This window comes from Podarcis vaucheri, assembly GCF_965113315.1.
Source record: "Podarcis vaucheri genome assembly, chromosome: 4".
NCBI classification, from domain to species: Eukaryota; Metazoa; Chordata; class Lepidosauria; order Squamata; family Lacertidae; genus Podarcis; species Podarcis vaucheri.
Window position 1 is genome coordinate 37,036,695 of NC_138762.1, and position 18,873 is coordinate 37,055,567.

General features: G+C 42.1%; 1 protein-coding gene and 1 long non-coding RNA gene across 2 annotated transcripts in view; one reads left to right on the forward strand and one right to left on the reverse strand.

Moving 5' to 3' along the window:
• The window catches only part of RPL24 (ribosomal protein L24), a gene marked incomplete at its 5' end in the record, with an annotated part of 401,376 nt that overhangs the window by 327,279 nt on the left and 55,224 nt on the right, over positions 1-18,873 (reverse strand). The window lies entirely within an intron of this gene.
• On the forward strand, positions 17,588-18,326 carry LOC309531259. Its single transcript, XR_014219181.1, has 2 exons — positions 17,588-17,662; positions 18,180-18,326. It is a non-coding gene; the product is annotated as an uncharacterized lncRNA (long non-coding RNA).

The following is an 18,873-nucleotide window of genomic DNA, read 5'->3' on the forward strand; positions in this document are numbered from 1 at the left end:
GAGGCATTAATCACCTCCCTAGCCCAGTCAGCTATTCCTTTCTTGCTGGTTTTAACAGCCAAGAGAGGCAAGGGTCCAGAGCACAAGTGGTCAGCCTGACCAGTCCAAGCACCTTGTCCACATCCTAAAGCCTTACCAGTTGAAACTCACCCAATTCAACAGGACTAAACAGTGCTGTGGACAACCCTGGTGATTCATGGGATTCATAATATCAAAGTGGATGCAAGCAATTTCATCCTCAAAATGATTCACAAACAAATGCAGAATGGACATCATACAGCATTTGTAAAAGAGCAAGTTTTGGAGAATAAATGGTTGGATAATTGACTGAATGAAAAAAGAGGGTATATAAGCTTCACTTTGTCAGGAGAACCACCTCATCTAGGGTCAGCCCTTAGTCCACTGGATTATTACTTCCTCATTTTTCCCCTTTATGTTGCCTCTCTGTGAGAATCCCCACCCAGGTGTTGCATTTCCCCAAACTTCTGGATGTTAGCCTTCAGCATCCTCTGACCTTCAGAGAATTCTTAATCCAGATACATTGAAGATACCTGTTATTACAACTTCTACTGGCTCTTCAGCAACTACAGATCAGTGACAAGTGCTGTTAGGCATTTTTGAGGTTGTTTTGAGAAAAGAAAGACACCACCCATCTACAGATCATGTCTTCAGTGTCCACATGCTGATAGTCAAAGTCTTGATTAATTCCATTATATTCTTGGGAGTCAAGAAGCATCGCCATGCCTCTGTTCCAGGCACTTCATCTGCCACCGCAGTCACGGGAATTGCCCTTTGCTGCACTCGGTGAAAATTAGACTTAGCACAGCAAGTCTCCTTTAATGTGGATGCCTCATTGAATGAATAGCTTTCAGGATGCGTGGATGAGTTAAGGGACTCTGAGCCCTTGCCGAGCAGCATGGAGGAGAATTCCATTTGTTTTCATTATGCTAAAAGCTGCCTTGATATGAAGAACACAAATATTGGGAGAAAATAAGGAAAGAAATACGTTTCCCCCTCGGTTCAACAAAATGAGGGGGTTCTTATAAAGTATAAAGGGCTTAGGCTTTTTGTGGGTCACATATATTATCAGTTATTATCCATCATTCTCTGATGCCTCCACCTCTGGTGTCACATTTTTATTTTATTTTATTGAAAGACTAATTTTGGTTGCCACCCAGTGACTGTGATGTTAGACACAGAGCTCCATTGCATGAGCTAATGGAGCACACTATGCAGAAATGGGAAGGACACACACACACACACACACACACACACACTGCTATTTTTCTAGAAAAATAGGTGCTGGAACTTACCATGAACTCCTCCCTTGCTCTCTTACAATGACAATGGCACCCACCTGAGAGGTGCTGGAACTGAGTTCAAGCTGATAAAAAGCCATATATAAATTTCTTTGAAGGGAAGAGACCAGGGAGCTCCTGCACACGTGGAACTTTGGTTTATGCTCAATGTCTGCATTATGTTAATAGAGAGGAGAAATAGTTTCTTTAATAGTCTCTGGACAGCTAATCGGATGCAGAAATACACAGCTTGGATTGGTAGCATTCAGTGCACACCGGAGGGCTGCCTTCACCCCCTCCCTTTCTAATTAGCTCCACTTTTTCTCACACCAATAAACATGAGCTACACATCCCAATATGGCTGGAAGAAAACCAAAAGTGCCTTGCTTTTTATTTGTTATACCTGGATTTCTTCCAGGCTTCTGATTAATCCTGATGATTCAGAATCTTTGGCAACAGACCATCAGAAATGGGAGTAAAAGTAGAATAAAATATATTGAAAGCAACTTGAAAAATCAGGTAAGATACATTGGAAATAATGTAAGCCTCGAGAGAGATTAATGGCATTTCTGCACAGCCATTAGTGTTTCTTTTTTCTTTTTTTTAAAAAAAAGATTCCTGAAGCATCAGTTATTCACAGCGAACAAACAAGCAACCATTGGATTACTTAAGGTGGAAGCATAAGGAAGGATACTTACAAGGTGATTCTCAGCCTGGTGCTCTAACCAAAGAGTGTTCCTCAGCAAGGCAAGGACTCTTTGAAGAGGGAGGCAAGTAGCCACTCCGAAAGCATATAAGCATATAATGTTTAATTGCTTTTTAAATGATAGTTTCCCCTATGTTTTTAGCGGTTCTTATTTTTATACGTAAGCTGCTTGAGTCCCGTCAGGGGGAAAGGCAGGTTCAGTGGCAGACGGGTACTGAGGTCAAAATCTGATGCTCCATCCCAGCCCTCGTGCCACCTTCTGAAAACCAGCTAAGGAAGTACCGTATTTTCTTGGGTATAAGACTAGGTTTGTTTGTTTTTTACCAAAAAAATAGGTTTATAATCGGGGCTCGTCTTATACACGGGTAGTGCTGAGGGGCATTTTCTTAATTTGGAGTCCCCCAAAATAGGGGGTGTCTTATACACAGAAAAATATGGTACTTGGGCTTGGGAAGGAAGTGCAAGGCTCTGGCAGGGTCCTAGAGCCCTCCTTCCTCCTTACCAAAGCTGGGAAAATACTAACTATGCTTTGGGATGGAGCGCTAATCTGCAATGCATATGCAGAGAGCACAAGATCACAGCATCACCTGCTCACTTAACATATTCTCGTGCCCTAAGTTCTGACTTCTGGTTGATTGATTTTCATGTATTAGTGGGGTGTCTTTCCTACTGAGAGAGCTTTTGGAGGATTCCACCTTTACCCTCTTCTTCATCTGGTGTAATCCACATGTTGTTGGAGCTCTTTCGCAGTTCATGAGCTGCCACCCACTTCCCAATTGCTTCTCAATGTGTGCATTGCAAGAATATCATTATATGAACATTATATTTTGTCTGCAGGAAAAAGTGTTATGAGGTTCCAGCACTTTGAAATATGAATAATAGATCTGTTTTAAAGGAAGTGCTCCTGGATTGTCCAAAACACTGAATTCTCAATGCTGTTTTTCAATCTTGCTAAACATGGAGTGAATATGTAAAAGGTGGTGTGAGCTATGGGATCCACAACCAGATTCCCATTATTATTTTCCTCAAGGATGGTGGATTCTCTACCATTAGTTACACACCAAGAAGCCTTTTGACCAGTAGGACGCATTCCTTTCACCCTTAAATATTTCTTTTGTTAACTGGCCTATGGGCAATGAGGTGTGAAAAGTAGGCCAAAAATCAATAACAGTTTTGTGCATCTCAGTGTGGGGAAAATTGAGATGTCATTTGCCCTTACTCATAGCTTCCATCACTCTTGGAGTTATTTGCCTTCCCTTTGTTCTCCAAAGATGCAAACAGCTGTCTTATGATTCATCACCAGCATGCTTTCCTTGCTCAGTGTGTAGATTCTTCTAGCTCATCTGTCAAAGGAAGCCAGGAGAATCATGCCAGGAAATCAATTTAGAATCTTGGGACACCTATAGATTTGCTTACAGGTTGGTCCAGAGAAATGATGTCAGCCGGAGGTATGAGAGATCACTGTAGTGAGGCAATCAGCATTGGAGGCAGCCAAGTGATAAAGCAAGGACACACTCTCTGGTCATTTTTCAAAGAGTCTCAAAGGGTGTGATGCAATCCTATACATACTCCGTCTGGGCAGGAGCTAGTAGGAACCTCCAGAACAGTTTTAGAGGGTGCACAGAGAGAGGAAAGGGGGAGAATGTTCTGTTGCCATGTGGCCCACAGAGCCCAGGCTGTGTACACATTAGACTTTTACAGTATATTCAAAGTATATTCCTTTTGAAGATGTGCTGTTCTTGGAGTAGAAGGTACCTGCTGCTTCTTTCTGTGTAAGTAATACAAAAACATTCTTTCTCATTGTAGTTTGACCTTGTAAAACAAGTGCTATAAAACAGGCAAAGTGCACCTCCTTGGCAATAGCTCGCTTTTATTTTCAGAAAGGTAACCAATTTATACCAACTACTATTCAGATTTTTCAAGCTAAAGTGTAGTCCCAGCTACTTTTTGGGATGCCAGAATGGATACAAGCATATAATAGTGATTTAGATAAGATACACTCAAGTTTCTTGAGAATGATCCTGGGGCTCCCAAGTTCAATCAAGTATGAGACGATGTGTAAAGAACTAGGTATACACAAGATGGAATATTGGGTGTGGGCTAGCACTATAAAATACTGGTTGTGTTGCCATTTCCGTTGCCAACCTTTGAGTCTGCTCTCTGACTTACTTAAGAACTCTTATAAATCCAGATGGTTCCAACTCTTACATAGCAAAATCAGATCTATCGGTATTGACCTGGTACTCTTGTATAGTTCAAGTGAGCAATATATTTAGTGTAATATTCATTTTTTTAAAAAAATAATATTTATTAATTTTACAACAGTTTAAACACAACACTACAAAAAAAACCAAAAACCAAAAACCAAAAAACAATACAACACAGTACAGAAACACTATGAAACACTAACACATAAGGTTAACAAAACAAAACAAAAACCATTTAAGACACAAAACAATATCTTAACTTTCATTCATTTATTTCCACGACCTCCTCACACCTCCCTTTTTGTATTCCACTTCTGTTAATTGTTTCAGCAATTCCTTTCCATCTTCCTCTGTTTTCTATCCTATAATTATCCTAACACATTCTAACCTTATTTTTCCCTTTAATACTCTATTAATCTATTTATACTTAATTCCTTATAACCTTTCTACTAAAGCCATATAACTTCATTCCAACGTTTTTCTAACATTCATTAATTTCACAGTATTTCTGTAAATAGTCTTTAAACTTTTTCCAGTCTTCTTCCACCGACTCTTCTCCCTGGTCTCGGATTCTGCCAGTCATTTCCGCCAGTTCCATATAGTCCATCAATTTCATCTGCCATTCGTCCTGGGTGGGTAAATCTTGTGTCTTCCAGTACTTCGCCATGAGTATTCTTGCTGCTGTTGTTGCATACATAAAAAAAGTTCTATCCTTCTTTGGCACCATTCGGCCGACCATGCCCAGGAGAAAGGCCTCTGGTTTCTTCAAAAAAGTATATTTAAATATCTTTTTCATTTCGTTATAAATCATCTCCCAGAATGTCTTAATCCTTGGGCATGTCCACCAAAGGTGAAAGAATGTACCTTCAGTCTCATTACATTTCCAACATTTATTGTCGGGCAAATGGTAAATTTTTGCAAGCTTGACTGGTGTCATGTACCACCTATAAATCATTTTCATTAAATTTTCTCTTAGGGCATTACATGCCGTGAATTTCATACCTGTGGTCCATAACTGTTCCCAGTCAGCCATCATTATGTTATGTCCAACATCTTGTGCCCATTTAATCATAGCTGATTTCACCATTTCATCCTGAGTGTTCCATTTCAACAGCAAGTTATACATTATTGACAAATTCTTGGTTTTTGGATCTAACAATTCTGTTTCCAATTTTGATTTTTCCACCTGGAAACCAACTTTTTTGTCCAAATTGTATGCCTCCATTATTTGGTAATAATGGAGCCAATCTTGCACTTTGTTTTTCAATTTTTCGAAGCTCTGCAATTTTATTCTGTCTCCATCTTGTTCCAGAATTTCCCAATATTTCGGCCATTTGGCCTCCATATTGAGTTTTTTCTGTGCCTTCGCTTCCATTGGAGACAACCATATTGGGGTTTTCTTTTCTAACAAATCCTTATATCTTATCCAAACATTAAACAATGCTTTTCTAACAATATGATTTTTAAACGCTTTATGTGCTTTTACCTTATCGTACCACAAATATGCATGCCAACCAAATACATTATTGAAGCCTTCTAGATCCAACACTTCAGTGTTTTCAAGAAGCAGCCATTCTCTCAGCCAGCAAAAAGCAGCTGATTCATAATAAAGTTTAAGGTCTGGCAGGGCAAATCCACCTCTTTCTTTGGCATCAGTTAATATCTTAAATTTTATTCGAGGCTTCTTTCCCTGCCAAACAAATCTGGAAATATCTTTCTGCCACTTCTTGAAACAATCCATCTTATCCAAAATTTGCATATTTAGTGTAATATTCAAATATTCAAATCAGATTAAATGACACTGAAAAAAACAAACATCGAGTCAGCTGTAAATAAACTTTTATGGTTTTATGGTTTACATATAACAAGGTTGCTAATATTTCAAAAACGTTTTCCCCTCAGTTTTTGTCAAAGGCAGATATTTAAACATCCCCAGAAACAATAGACATGATGGATGTTTTTTGAATGTGCCAGACACAGCAGAACATATTCTTTTCTACTGTCCATTGTACAACCAGCTAAACAAATGCATGCTCCCTTTTTTTGGTAGTCTGACATCACGGCACAATGAAAATATCAGATTCTATCTGTCTGACATTAACCTGGAAGTAACTGCAAGGGTGGCTGAGTTTTTATCAAGAGTATCTCTTCGAGGGGACGCGGGTGGCACTGTGGGTTAAACCACAGAGCCTAGGACTTGCCGATCAGAAGGTTGGCAGTTCGAATCCCCGTGACGGGAGCTCCTGTTGCTCAGTCCCAGCTCCTGCCAACCTAGCCATTTGAAAACACGTCAAAGTGCAAGTGGATAAATAGGTACCGCTCCAGCAGGAAAGTAAATGGCATTTCCGTGCGCTGCTCTGGTTCGCCAGAAGCGGCTTAGTCATGCTGGCCACATGACCTGGAAGCTGTACGCTGGCTCCCTCGGCCAGTAAAGCAAGATGAGTGCCGCAACCCCAGAGTCGGTCACGACTGGACCTAATGGTCAGGGGTCCCTTTACCCTTTATCTCTTTAAGTGGTGAATGGCACTATTTAGCAGGAAGAAACTCCAATGAAAATCCTCTTCATTACATATTTTTACATGGTTGTTTATTTGTATATATTTTAAATTTTTATATATGGATGTTTTATCATGGCCTTTATTTGTAATGCCTAATAAAGGTTTGGCGAAGTAAGTCTTATGAAAGGCTCAGACCTGCACTTGAACTCTCTGTTGAACCAGAACGTGGACTTCAAGGGTGGTGCCTGGGACCCAGCTGCTCTCATTTCACTTATGAGGCCTCCTGCTTACCAAATAAATTTCCCAGTCATACATAAAAAGAGCAGAAAATTAGGGGTGATAGACTATGCAAAGCTTTTATTACCTGAGAACACTTTTAAAAGCCACATCCGTTTCCATCATTCCAACAGGAGAGTTATTACAAGTCATTTGGCAGGCAAGAGCTGGCAATTAGATGAACAATTCCCCCCTGCTCAATCATTGCACTATCCTGTAACAGTATTGATGATAGGGTGAGTTATGACTCTGGCAGCCTTGACGATTGCAATGATTTTATCAATTTGTGGTTCCAGGGTTTTTCTTAAAGGCTGAAAAGTCAAAATACCCAATATTTAAAACCATTTCTACCTCATCTCTCCATTCAGGTTGAGGTGACAAACGCGATTTTAACCAAGTAAATGTGCAAGAAAAGACGCACAACAGAACAATTTAAATACTGTATAAAAACAGAAACAGCTTGACACAAATCATAAAAATGTTTATTATCACGGCAATGCCATCCGCTTCCCAAATGCTGGCCCGTTTTGCATTTTGGAACACACTGCTGCTTGTTAAGGTACTGAACCTAGAAGAGAGGATGAATATTCCTGTCACTCAGCACGCAGCTATGGCAGTGAGAGGTCCTGAGGGTGAAACAACTATTTTAAATGGAGAGAATCAAAAGGATTCTACAAAGCTTTTCACAAACACTTCATAAAAGGAAAAGAAATAAATAAAACACTGTCTTTAAAGCTTAGCTTTCATTGTAATGAGGAGGTGCTGTGTTCACATATATGTCTGTGATGGTTTGCGTCAATTGCACCTCATCACATCCTTGGGTCAGGTATGTGTGATTCTTATGAGTTCCGTAGGGGGGGGGGAAACCCCTGCTCCTATTTCAAGGCTCTTCAAATAACTTTCCACTTTACTTTTGGATACCCATAAGAGTGGTTGGTGGGGCTAGCCTAAGCAGGGTGGCATTACTCAACTGTCACTGAGTATCCTTTCCCATTCCTGGGAAGAAAGCAGGAAGGATGAGGTGCAGGGAGCGAGGTGTCATGAAGAAGAAGCATCCGATTGGCTCCATCACAGCTCTTGAACTGCATCTCACTGCCTGTGCACCTTCCTCCCCTTCTCAGGAACCAGCAGTAATGCTCAGTGTTTGGAAGGCAGATAAGCAATGGCACCTTGCTTCCATTGAATGCTCCAATCAGAAGTTATCACTAGCCCTACTAGTTCATTTCACCAAACTTCATTGGCCAGTTGGTTCACAGGCTAATCAGCAACTGGGACAACAACGGCCCATTAGAAGTTACCATGATCAATGCAAACAGTTCTAAGAAACAAATCATCATGGAGTGTGTGTCATAGAGTGTAATGTCCCCTGTGATTTCAGCATCCTAGAATATAATTAAATGCACCTTCCTAAAGGCCTTCCTGGATCTCAGTTGTATGAAACCGTCTTTTTATAATATCATTTTTCTTGTTACCAAAAATGGGCCTTTTCAGTGATGACTCTCTGTTTTTGGAATGTTTATTCCCTAGGGAAACATGCCTGGTGCATCCATTTAGGTGCCAGGTCAATGCATTTATATTTACAGAGGCCTTTAGTCAGAGCCGACTCAGCCACTAGGCAGGGTAAGGCTGCTGCCTCAGATGGCAGAAGCCACCTAGATGCCATGCCCATGGGTGTCCTGCCACATCCACCAGCGGCAAAGAAATGCCTCTACTGTCAGCACCCATTTGGGGTACTTCTCATTTTGTTTGAAGCAGCAAAATGGGACATTCCAGCCCTGCCTTTGGTAGTAGCTAAGTTAGTACCCACTGTAACACTCCTCTTTTAGTTGGGTGGGGTAGGACTTGAGCTTCTTATTGGGCTGCTGGATGAACATTTCAAGAACCAGTAGTCAGGATGAGAGGGTTGGAATTACAAAGAAGCAAGTTTCCCTCTCCTTGATGAGGATTTTGTTAGGGTATTTAGAGACTAATTTCTGACTGACAACTCTCGGTGCTTTCCCACAAATATTCCCTGCCTTCAGTGGCAATGCTGGGGTTTTAGCTGCAGCAACACAGACTTTTCTCATGGTCTTCACATATATCTGACTTTTCCTTCAGGAGTTTAAAAAGAGAGAGAGGCCTATTCTACTTCATTGCTCCATGTTACGTTTCAGTGAGGAAAAGCTGTGTCTACCCATCAATGTACCATGCTGAAATTAATGCAGACACTTACCACTCATAGATCAAGTTAATGCTGAAATATTGCCACTTAAGCATTAACTTCCTTGTTACCACAATTATGCATAAGCAGAGAGAGAGGAACTTCTGAGACTGCTCCAGACATAAAACACACAGACTCTATAGCATCCCCTCAAATTTACATCAACTCAGTTATTAGGAAATTAGAGGAAGGGGACGCAGTGCTCAGGCTCCACCTGAGATTCCCCACTCCCTTCGGCTACTAACTGCTGGGAGAATGTGGCAGTGCTGAAAGCCAACCTCATGGTGGTGTCATTATTGCCACTTCCAGGAACAGGCCAGGGTGGCAGTGAGGCCAGAGTGGCGTGAGCACATATGCAGAATTGGCTTTGTTGATGTACCCTGCCCCACACCTGAACTGCCCCCATAGGTGGAAACAACACCACTTCTGGGAAGCTGGCTCTGCAACACTGCACTCATGTAACAGCCATCACTGGGACCGAGAGAAGGGAAGCAGAAGCCCTTCTCCATTTTGTTTCGATCCAACTCCAGTACTGAGAATCATAGAGTTGGAAGGGACCCAAGAATCATCTAATCCAATCTCAGCTAAAGCACCCAAGACAGATGGCCATCCAACCTCTGCTTAAAAACCTCCAAGGGAGGAGAGTCCACAACTTCCTGACTAAAAACTACTGCCAGGGTTTTATTTTTCCCTCCTCCCTCTAAATCCCTTTTCCATTTGTGCTTTTATGTTTTTTCAGATTTAAACTGGAGGGTTGCCGCCATTTTATTTCTGATCTTTGTAAACTACTCTTTTCTGTTCTGAAGAGCAAGGTACAAATGCTTTAATTGCTTGATTAAATCTAAGAGTGCAGAGAAGGACGTTAGTCTAAGGGAAAGACTTGTGGCTTACACCTTGCACCGCTGATGTTATACAGTGGTACCTCGGGTTAAGAACTTAATTCATTCTGGAGGTCTGTTCTTAACCTGAAACTGCTCTTAACCTGAGGTACCACTTTAGCTAATGGGGCCTCCCGCTCCCGCCGCACCACCGCCATGCGATTTCTGTTCTTATCCTGAAGCAAAGTTCTTAACCCAAGGTACTATTTCTGGGTTAGCGGAGTTTGTAACCTGAAGCATCTGTAACCGGAAGCGTATGTAACCCGAGGTACCACTGTATTGCCCTTCAGCTATACCAAACAGATGATTTGGAGCTAGAACTTGGATGTGCTTAAGGACTGAGGACTTGCATGCCTCCCTGTCGACCTCTGCAAAGTGTGGAATGGCCTCTTGGAAAGGAGTCTTCTCTTTGACACCCATTGGGAGTCACTGTGCATGCTGCTCTAGACATGCAAGCACCTGTATCGAATAGGTTTCCACTCTTCGTCTTCTGAGGGTGAACATTTCTGCTGTCACTACCCCTTCCTCTCTGACATCTTGATGCTCACCTTAAAAGGTAACCGGCACCGCAGACTTTCAAAGGTATGCCTGCAACGAAAATTAATAACCTCATTGCGGCAATGTGCTGAATACTGATGATCAGTTATGCCATAAATTATTTTGCTGTAAAAGCAGCCTTTAGCACATCTCCCAACTGCCACCCCCTTTCTAGTTCCAGTTGATGCATCAATTGTTTGGGGATCAGGGCCCTGAACTAAGACATATGCATTAGTAAATCACCTTTGCTGCATATATCAGGGGGAAAAAATAAAGTGCCTTTCTATTAAGTTAAATGAACTGACACAGCTTGAAGCTTTGCATATTCTTAATCTAAGATGATCCAAAAATGCTTCTTTGCCCATTTTTTTAAATCTCACATATTCTGAAGAACACATCAAAAGCTGCTCACACATTAAATAAATGATTGACTGTCATATTAGAATATACAATTTCAGAAGTTCCAAAAGAACTTGGGGGAAAGCCTGCTCCCTGTCTCTCCCCACACCAGCACACTCAAGTATCTTAACATATTTGTTTCCCACTGTTGAACAGACTGCAGATAGGGCTGCCTGACCCATGACGATGCTTGCAGAGAGGTGAACAATTGTGGGCCTGAAGGAAGGGCTGCTGCTTTCTAAGGATGGGGGAAGAGATTCTATTCAGTTTGCATTTAAAGGTGGACCTATCCAATTTGCACTTTCTGAAACAATCTACAAGCCGAAACTCTGCCATCCTTCACAATTCGCACTTCTGCAAATCTTGCAACACAGTTCCCAACCAAGTAATGTGCAGATACATGTGTATGCTACGGTAAAGTCTGCATAAAACTGCATATGTATTCAAAATGCATTACATTAGGAAATGTTGCTTTGCAAAAATGCAAAGTTGCATGCAACCAAACATATATTTGGAGAAATTCGCACTAAAATCTTGGTGAATTTTTTTTTATAAAAAAAATCTCAAAGTGATGTGGAAATTTGGAGAACTGGAATAAGAGCAAGAAAATGAGGAATGGAGAGAAACCTTAATTCACCTATCTGCATCACTTTCGACCGAGGTTCATGTGTACTCAAAATGCAGGTCCTGGGTATCATCTTGCCTCAATAGTGCTCTTTCAATAATCCTTAGTGGGACTGGAGGCTATGCTAGCAAGTTGATACCAGCCACACTTTCAGGGGGAAAGAGTGTTCTATAGCTGGGGTAAAGGTAAAGATAAAGGTAAAGGGACCCCTGACCATTAGGTCCAGTCGTGACCGACTTTGGGGTTGCGGTGCTCATCTTGCTTTATTGGCCGAGGGAGCAGACATACAGCTTCCAGGTCATGTGGCGAGCATGACTAAGCCGCTTCTGGCGAACCAGAACAGTGCATGCGGTACCACCACTGAAAAGACTCCATCCAGGTGTCAAGCAGTTCAGGCTTTGCTCAAGAGCCTCCAGGGCAGATATGAAGCCTGGACAGGACAAAGCTGGGGAAGGCACTCATTTATACCCAGTTTATTCAGTTTCTCATACAGGCTTATCACAGTTTCAGTTATAAGAAAGGTTTGCTTACTAATCATCTCCATAATACTTGTCTTTTGTAGTTCTGTTGGTGACCATGGGTGTTCCTCCATTGTTATAGGGGAGGCTAATATTTTTGTTGTTCTTGCTTCGTCATGCTATTCTTGTTCTAGCACAGCATACCTATTGATGGTAGAAAAAGTATTTCTGACCATGTCCAAGTCTTTTCCTTTGAGGAATTGATCCAACTTCAGTCATTTCCCAGCCTTGGAATCTATCTGCTCTGGAGTAGAGAGCTGCCATTTCTTAGCTCCCATCTCAGCAGTTTCTGGCCTAATCTCTCTCTCCTTCTCTCCATTGCTGAGTTGTAAATCCTCCCTTAGTTAGCAGTTGTATTCCTGGTAGTTTCAAATTATTTTTCGTAGCTCTAATTATTCACCTCAGGTAGAGGAAGGGGGAGAGAAGCCCTAATTACAGAGGCGCCTCTGGCCTGGAGATGTTACTCTATTACCATCTTGGGCTGCTCCCCCACTCATTTATATGATGCCATTATATTTCCACCCTCCTCAAATTTATTCTCAGAATAACCAGGTAAAGGAGGGAAGGCCAAGGATTAGTGATTGACCCAAGATTATACAGCAACTTTCATGTCTGAGTGGGCATCTGAACCTAGACCTCTAGTTCAACATTCTAACCACTCTACTTCACTGTCTCTCTGTGTCCACATTTCCTGACCCAGCAGATCATTTGTGCAAAGACCTCCACCCCCTTTGGAGATATCATGCTGTCTTTGTAGCAGGTTGCAGAAGCTTTCAGCTTATGCATCAATTGATTGTACTGTCACTGGCACCTGAGATTATTCAACATTCAGCATCTGTTACTGGTGCCATTGCTGATGATATATCACCCATACCCTCTCTTTCAAATCTATTTGAAATGTAAAATGTTCTCACTTTATTTTATTTTTTAAAGAAACAAATTTATTTTGGCAACTCTGGCAAGCAAACTGAAAATATTTAGGATTGCAATGAGCTACTGGGTTGCATTTGCAACAAAGCGTAGATTTCCAGTTTGGATGAAAAACAAACAACCTCCCCAAACAAGCAAACAGTATGAGAGAGAGGGTGTCTCTGCTAGTCAACCCTGTATTGTGACTATATTTTCCCAAGACAATGATTCATGAATCTTAGTTTAATCAACACTGGCAAGTTATACATGAGTTCCACTATGTGTTTTACTGTCACTAGGTGGCAGTATAATATCAGGTATATATGCCACTGGTCCGGTTCACACAGTTTATCCTTCGCATCTTTATTCTTAAATTTCTCCTTTTCCTTCCCTTACTTTTGTACTTTTCTCCCTATTTAAATTGCCTGCACAATTTCTTTTTCCTTGCAGAGCTCTGGAGGAGGAGGAGGAGGGCACGAGAGCAGCTTCTGTTGTTCCACGTGTGACATAGGCTGCAAACAGAGCATGTGGAGAGAGCAGCGTGTGACTTCAAGAGAGATGGAAGGGCTTAATGGTGAAGAGATGGAGTTTGATCCTCCTCTGCTAAATGTCACAGTGCTCAGCAGCTGGAATGCAGAATGTAGGAGGGAATGAAAGGCAAGAGGTGAAGGAGAAGCATCAACCGGATATTTGATACGCCGTGTTGCTTTCCCTGCAATGTGAAAGCAACAGAGGTGACAGATCCGGGAAAGGGAAAGAGGGAATGGGTCAGACATACCCTCTGCCATGCTTTTTATTTTTAAAACTGCCTTGCTGGATGAAATATATTCGGAGTCGAGAGTGGATTTCATGCTCTTTATTCAGCTCATAGTGGTGAGGAGGAATGGAAGTTCCTCCAGAATGTCTGCTTTATATACATTATTTACACAATGGGCCCCACGTGACTGGCTAATTCTGTGATTCTCCTGTAGGCCAGTCAGGTTGCGGATTCACTTCCACCTGGAGCTGGATTGGGTGGCTCCTGTGGACCAGTCAGACTGCTGCATTCTGAATCCTATTCTTCTAGGACCAATCAGACTGCTGCATTCTGAATCCTATTGTTCTAGGACCAATCAGACAGCTGCATTCTGAATCCTATTGTTCTAGTACAAATCAGACTGTTGCATTTTGGATCCTATTCAACTCAGTACATAACACTGGATAACTAGACCTAAGGTCCATCTAGGCCGCAACTGTGACTCCAGTGCCAATGCCATTGAGAAGCGTATAACCAAGACAAGGTCTTGAAAATAAACTTGCCTCCCAGCATACAGATAGGGTGGATATGTGTCCTATTTTATGCAGGTCAGACCTCCATTTGAAGGAGTTAAATTTCAAGGGCTGTCTGATCAAAGTTATGGGGTGAGGACCTGGACCTTGAGGGTGTACATCAATGACCACCAGCAAAGAGATCTTCCTGACCACAGCATTCTGACCACTATGATGAGATGTATTGTGTTCCTCCAAATGTATCAGCCAAAATTGGCTTCCCTGTGATTGCCTCCCAATAGTGCTGGCCCCTGAAGCAATGGAGAGCAAGTCTGTTCCGTCTTCTGTGAGGCAGCCATTCAGGAATTTGATAGCAGCTGTCTCCTTACTCTTCTCTTCCCCGGACTAAACATGTCCAACTCTTCCCACTGGTATCAACTGAAGTTTTAGTGATGCTTCTAATTATGTTTTACAGCTATTTATTGACTGGTTTTAATGTATTTTCTATGTTGTAGATCGCCACGCTGTATTTTTATGAAAGAGTCTGTTAGGCATTTTCAAATAAATAAATAAATAAACAATTCCTCACAGGACCTGGAACCAGACAACCCTTTTCCTCCAGCAACGGAAGTGGCACAAAAGCACTATTGTCACCTTCTATGTACAGACATACCCCACTACCATAGCTAGGGCCATGTTTCAGCCGTGTTTCAAACACCTCTAATTCCAGAGGCAGCAATGGGGCAGAAGAAGATGACTGAAATGCATTATACCTGGGCCTGCCTCTGAAGATGGTTCAGAAAATTCAGCTGGTGCAGAATTCAGCAGCCAGGTTGCTCACCCGGGCAAGAAGGTTTGAGAACATAACACCAATCCTGCCCTGATTGCTTAGGTTGCCAATTCGTTTCTGGGCCCAATTCAAAGTGTTGTTTCTTTCTTTTTAAAAAACATATAAAGCCTTAAACAGCTCAGGACCACAATACTTCAAGGATGCTCCAAAAAAGAGCCCTGGGAAATTACCCCCTGCCCCTCCCTCCCACCGGTTGAAAATCAAGCAAAACTCAAATATTTTGAGATCTCTTGATGGGAAGGCTTATATTGTAAGAGTGTTCCTTTTTAAGAAAACCTTTCTGCCAAGATAATCAGTTGAGTTCAAACCTGGAAGCCTTTCCCTAGTCATGTTTATGCAGTTTGTAATAACTCTAATGAGTAACAGGTGGGCACTGGAAAAGGACAGAGGAAGCCCTTAAAAGACTTTGGCAGGGCTATTGCCTTTGCTGTAACTGTCAGCCCCAATATTTCTTCCAAATCGTTCCAGTTCAAAGAGGTAAAAATACCCAGTCATTATTTTTTATCTGCTTTACCACCAATATGATTTGATCTGCTGGCCCTTGTGCTTTCTGGAATGCGCTTCAAACGGCACAGTGATGGATTGATATATATGAACATGTAAAAAAGGGAAGTTGAAGCTCAGCCAGAGCTGAGAAATGTGATAAAGCAGCTTAAATGAAATTAAAGGGGCAAGGGGGCTTGCACTGCAATACTTGGAAGTCAATTCCACCCTTCCTCCTCCTGCTTCAGACTTAGGGAAGGGCCTTCACAGAGCCTATATTTTGTTTTGTGAGAAAACTGAGAGAAGTCCTCAAACTAACTATGTTGAACTTTACTGATGCCCCTATCGAAATGTGTATAATTTGATCCCGATTTCATAGGGTTTGTTACTCATTTTAATCTTTCAGCCCTGAAGAAAGAGGCTAGGGGTCAGAATTGACCTGTAAATAACACACTGAATTATCTAATCTCCCCCAATCACATAAACGTAGAAATGAGATGATCTGATTTTACAACAGAAAGGGCACCTGGGTGAGGATGCTAAACCTTCCCTGCACCTATAGTTCACCTTCCTGAAATCTGGTTATCTGTCAGGAACTGACTGGAGTGGGGGGAGGCACCAGTGGGGGAACCCCCAGAGGAAGAAGGCTCAGAGGCAGGAGATTGGTGGTGGGACACCGAGGAGACATCAGAGGAAGAAGAATGGGGGAATAGTTGGACGCTGAAGAGGCAACAGGATTTAGTGAGCAAGGAGAGCCTGTGACAGGGAGCAGTGCAGACTCAGAAACTTAAGCAGAGGAATGGGAGCAAGAGGCTGAAGAAGAATCCCAGGAGTTTGCCTCTCCTACTGTGACAAGCCCATCTCCCCCCTCTCCAAGGATGCAAGGACTGATGCATAGAGCAAAAGAGAGAGCACAGGTGCCCAGATGCAGTTTGGGGCCGTTTGGGGGACATCCGGCAGGGGAGGACCCTTAGCAGAGGTAGAAGGAGGGGACTGTCGACCCAGCAACTATAGGGGTGCTGACCTGCATCTGAACCCAACCTTGACACTCCCAGATGCTTCCCCTATGCTCAGTTAAAGTATGAGACCAGAAGTAAGCTCAGTTAAGATTACAGTGCTATGGGGAGGTAAATGGAAGGAAGGAAGGAAGGGTTTTGCTCTCCGGATCTGCCATCCCTTATGCTGTAACAGACACAATTTATACCAGGACTCTGAAACTGCTCCAGATGCATCCCAGACACTGATCCGTATTGGGCTAATTTGGGTCAACCTGGGATTCATCTGGAGAGGGTTGAGGTAGCCCTGGATTATTTCCAGTTCAGATCAGGTCCATCTGAGGCTAAGTGGGGCTGTCCAAAGGGTTGATGGTCAGGCAACTAGGAGAGCGTGGTGGGATGGGGAAGAAGAAGGCAAGCAACCTGGGTCTCCTTTCCCCCCTGCTTGACCATATGTTTGTTTTAAACCCCAATTAAGCACTGAACAAGGCCCCCAATTTGGTTTGGGTACCAGATCTGTGTCAAATTGGGGCCACAATAAAGCATCTGATCAGGCCCCAAATAAGATCAGGGTCACGCCCTGGGAAGATTTGAGGTTAAACAAATTGAGATAAGTAAAAAAATATATCTGCTGCAGTTGTGTGTGGTTTGGCCCACAGAGCTGGCCCAGGACAGTGTGTGTGTGTGTGTGTGTGTGTGTGTGTGTGCATGTGTGCGCGCGCGCACACACACACACTTTTTAAGCAAAAATGTTCATGGGATAACCATGCTTTTCTCTAGCTCTCTTTTTTTAGATAACTTCATCCATCCTTGACCATGATAAAGACATTTTGTGTGTGCATGTGTGTGAAAAGAGCATTCCCCCTCCTGGTTCTTTATCAATCTGATCCTTTCAGTGATGCCACAATCTATGGTTTGTGACATCACAATTCATCATCAAAGAAAGGATTATAGATGTTACGCTGCCTGTGCAAGAGACAGCAGGTGGAGGCTGATAAGGAAGGAGAAAGCTGTTGTTTCAGCATAAACAACTTGGTAACTGCTAAGCAGCAGTAAATGCAAGAATTCTTTTTTAAATTCAAAATTTTATGGCACAAGCATTATACATATATCTATATCATCTATCTATCTACACACACACATATATGTATATATGCACAGACACACACACACACACACACTACAGTAAAGGTAAACCTTAGAAGGAATTGGATCCATTAATTGTGTAAACAAACTAAAATAATGCAATATGGATGCAATATACTGAATGCAAAAATGAGTATAAATATGTATAACTCTATATAGCTCAGATGTTAAAAGAAATGCAGGAGCGCTTAACAAACTTGCTAAAACATACAGGAATTTATTCCAAAGCCAGCTGGTGAAAAATGAGTGAAATCGGGTGGGGTGGGATTATTGTTTTTTGCTAACTAGAGAAAACACTCCAACTGACTACATTCTGATCTGTGTTTCAGCCCAAGAAGAGCAAATAAGGTTGACTTACTGAGAAATGAGGACAAAACCAAATTCTCTTCTGCCTCTATTTCTGTAGGGAGCTCTGCTTGATCTTCATCAAGGAGGCCCAAAGTGCAAAAAAATACCTGGAAGAAATGGAATGGCACCTTCACATTTTCCTCCTCTCAGTATCTCTCAAGTATAAAATTAAACACTCAGAAGAGTCAGGCCAACCATCCGATAATTTAAATGCTTTTATTTGCTTAATTAGAAGCTGCAAGTGCCTGAATATCTCCAGGCTTTTTTTTTTTTTTTAAGTTGTGTCTTTGCTCATCTCATTTCTCAAGCCACTTTTCACATAAGGTGCTTTCATAAATAGGATGAGATGAAATTGTGTTTTAAGGAGAGATGAAGAACCAAGGAAGAGAAATATTTAAATCAGTCATCATTCAGACAGGAAAGTCACCGGTTAAGGCCAAGCACACACACACACACACACTTTGGGCAGGGGAAACAGGAGGGCATATATGAACATTGCTGAAAAGCAGGGGAACATCAAGCTGTGTTGATCCAAGTAACAAGTGAATTCATTAGCAAATGAACAAATTCCCCATGAGTTAGAAGCCCTTTTTGGGGAATGATGCCAATCAAAAACAATAGTTGTTGCCAAGAGTTTAAGCCATGAATCAGAAGGTCAAGGGATGCCATGGACCCACTGCATGGTCTTAGGCAAATCACCGAGTCTCCCTCCAAGCCTATAATATGTAGGGGATGACGCTGACCACGCTTAC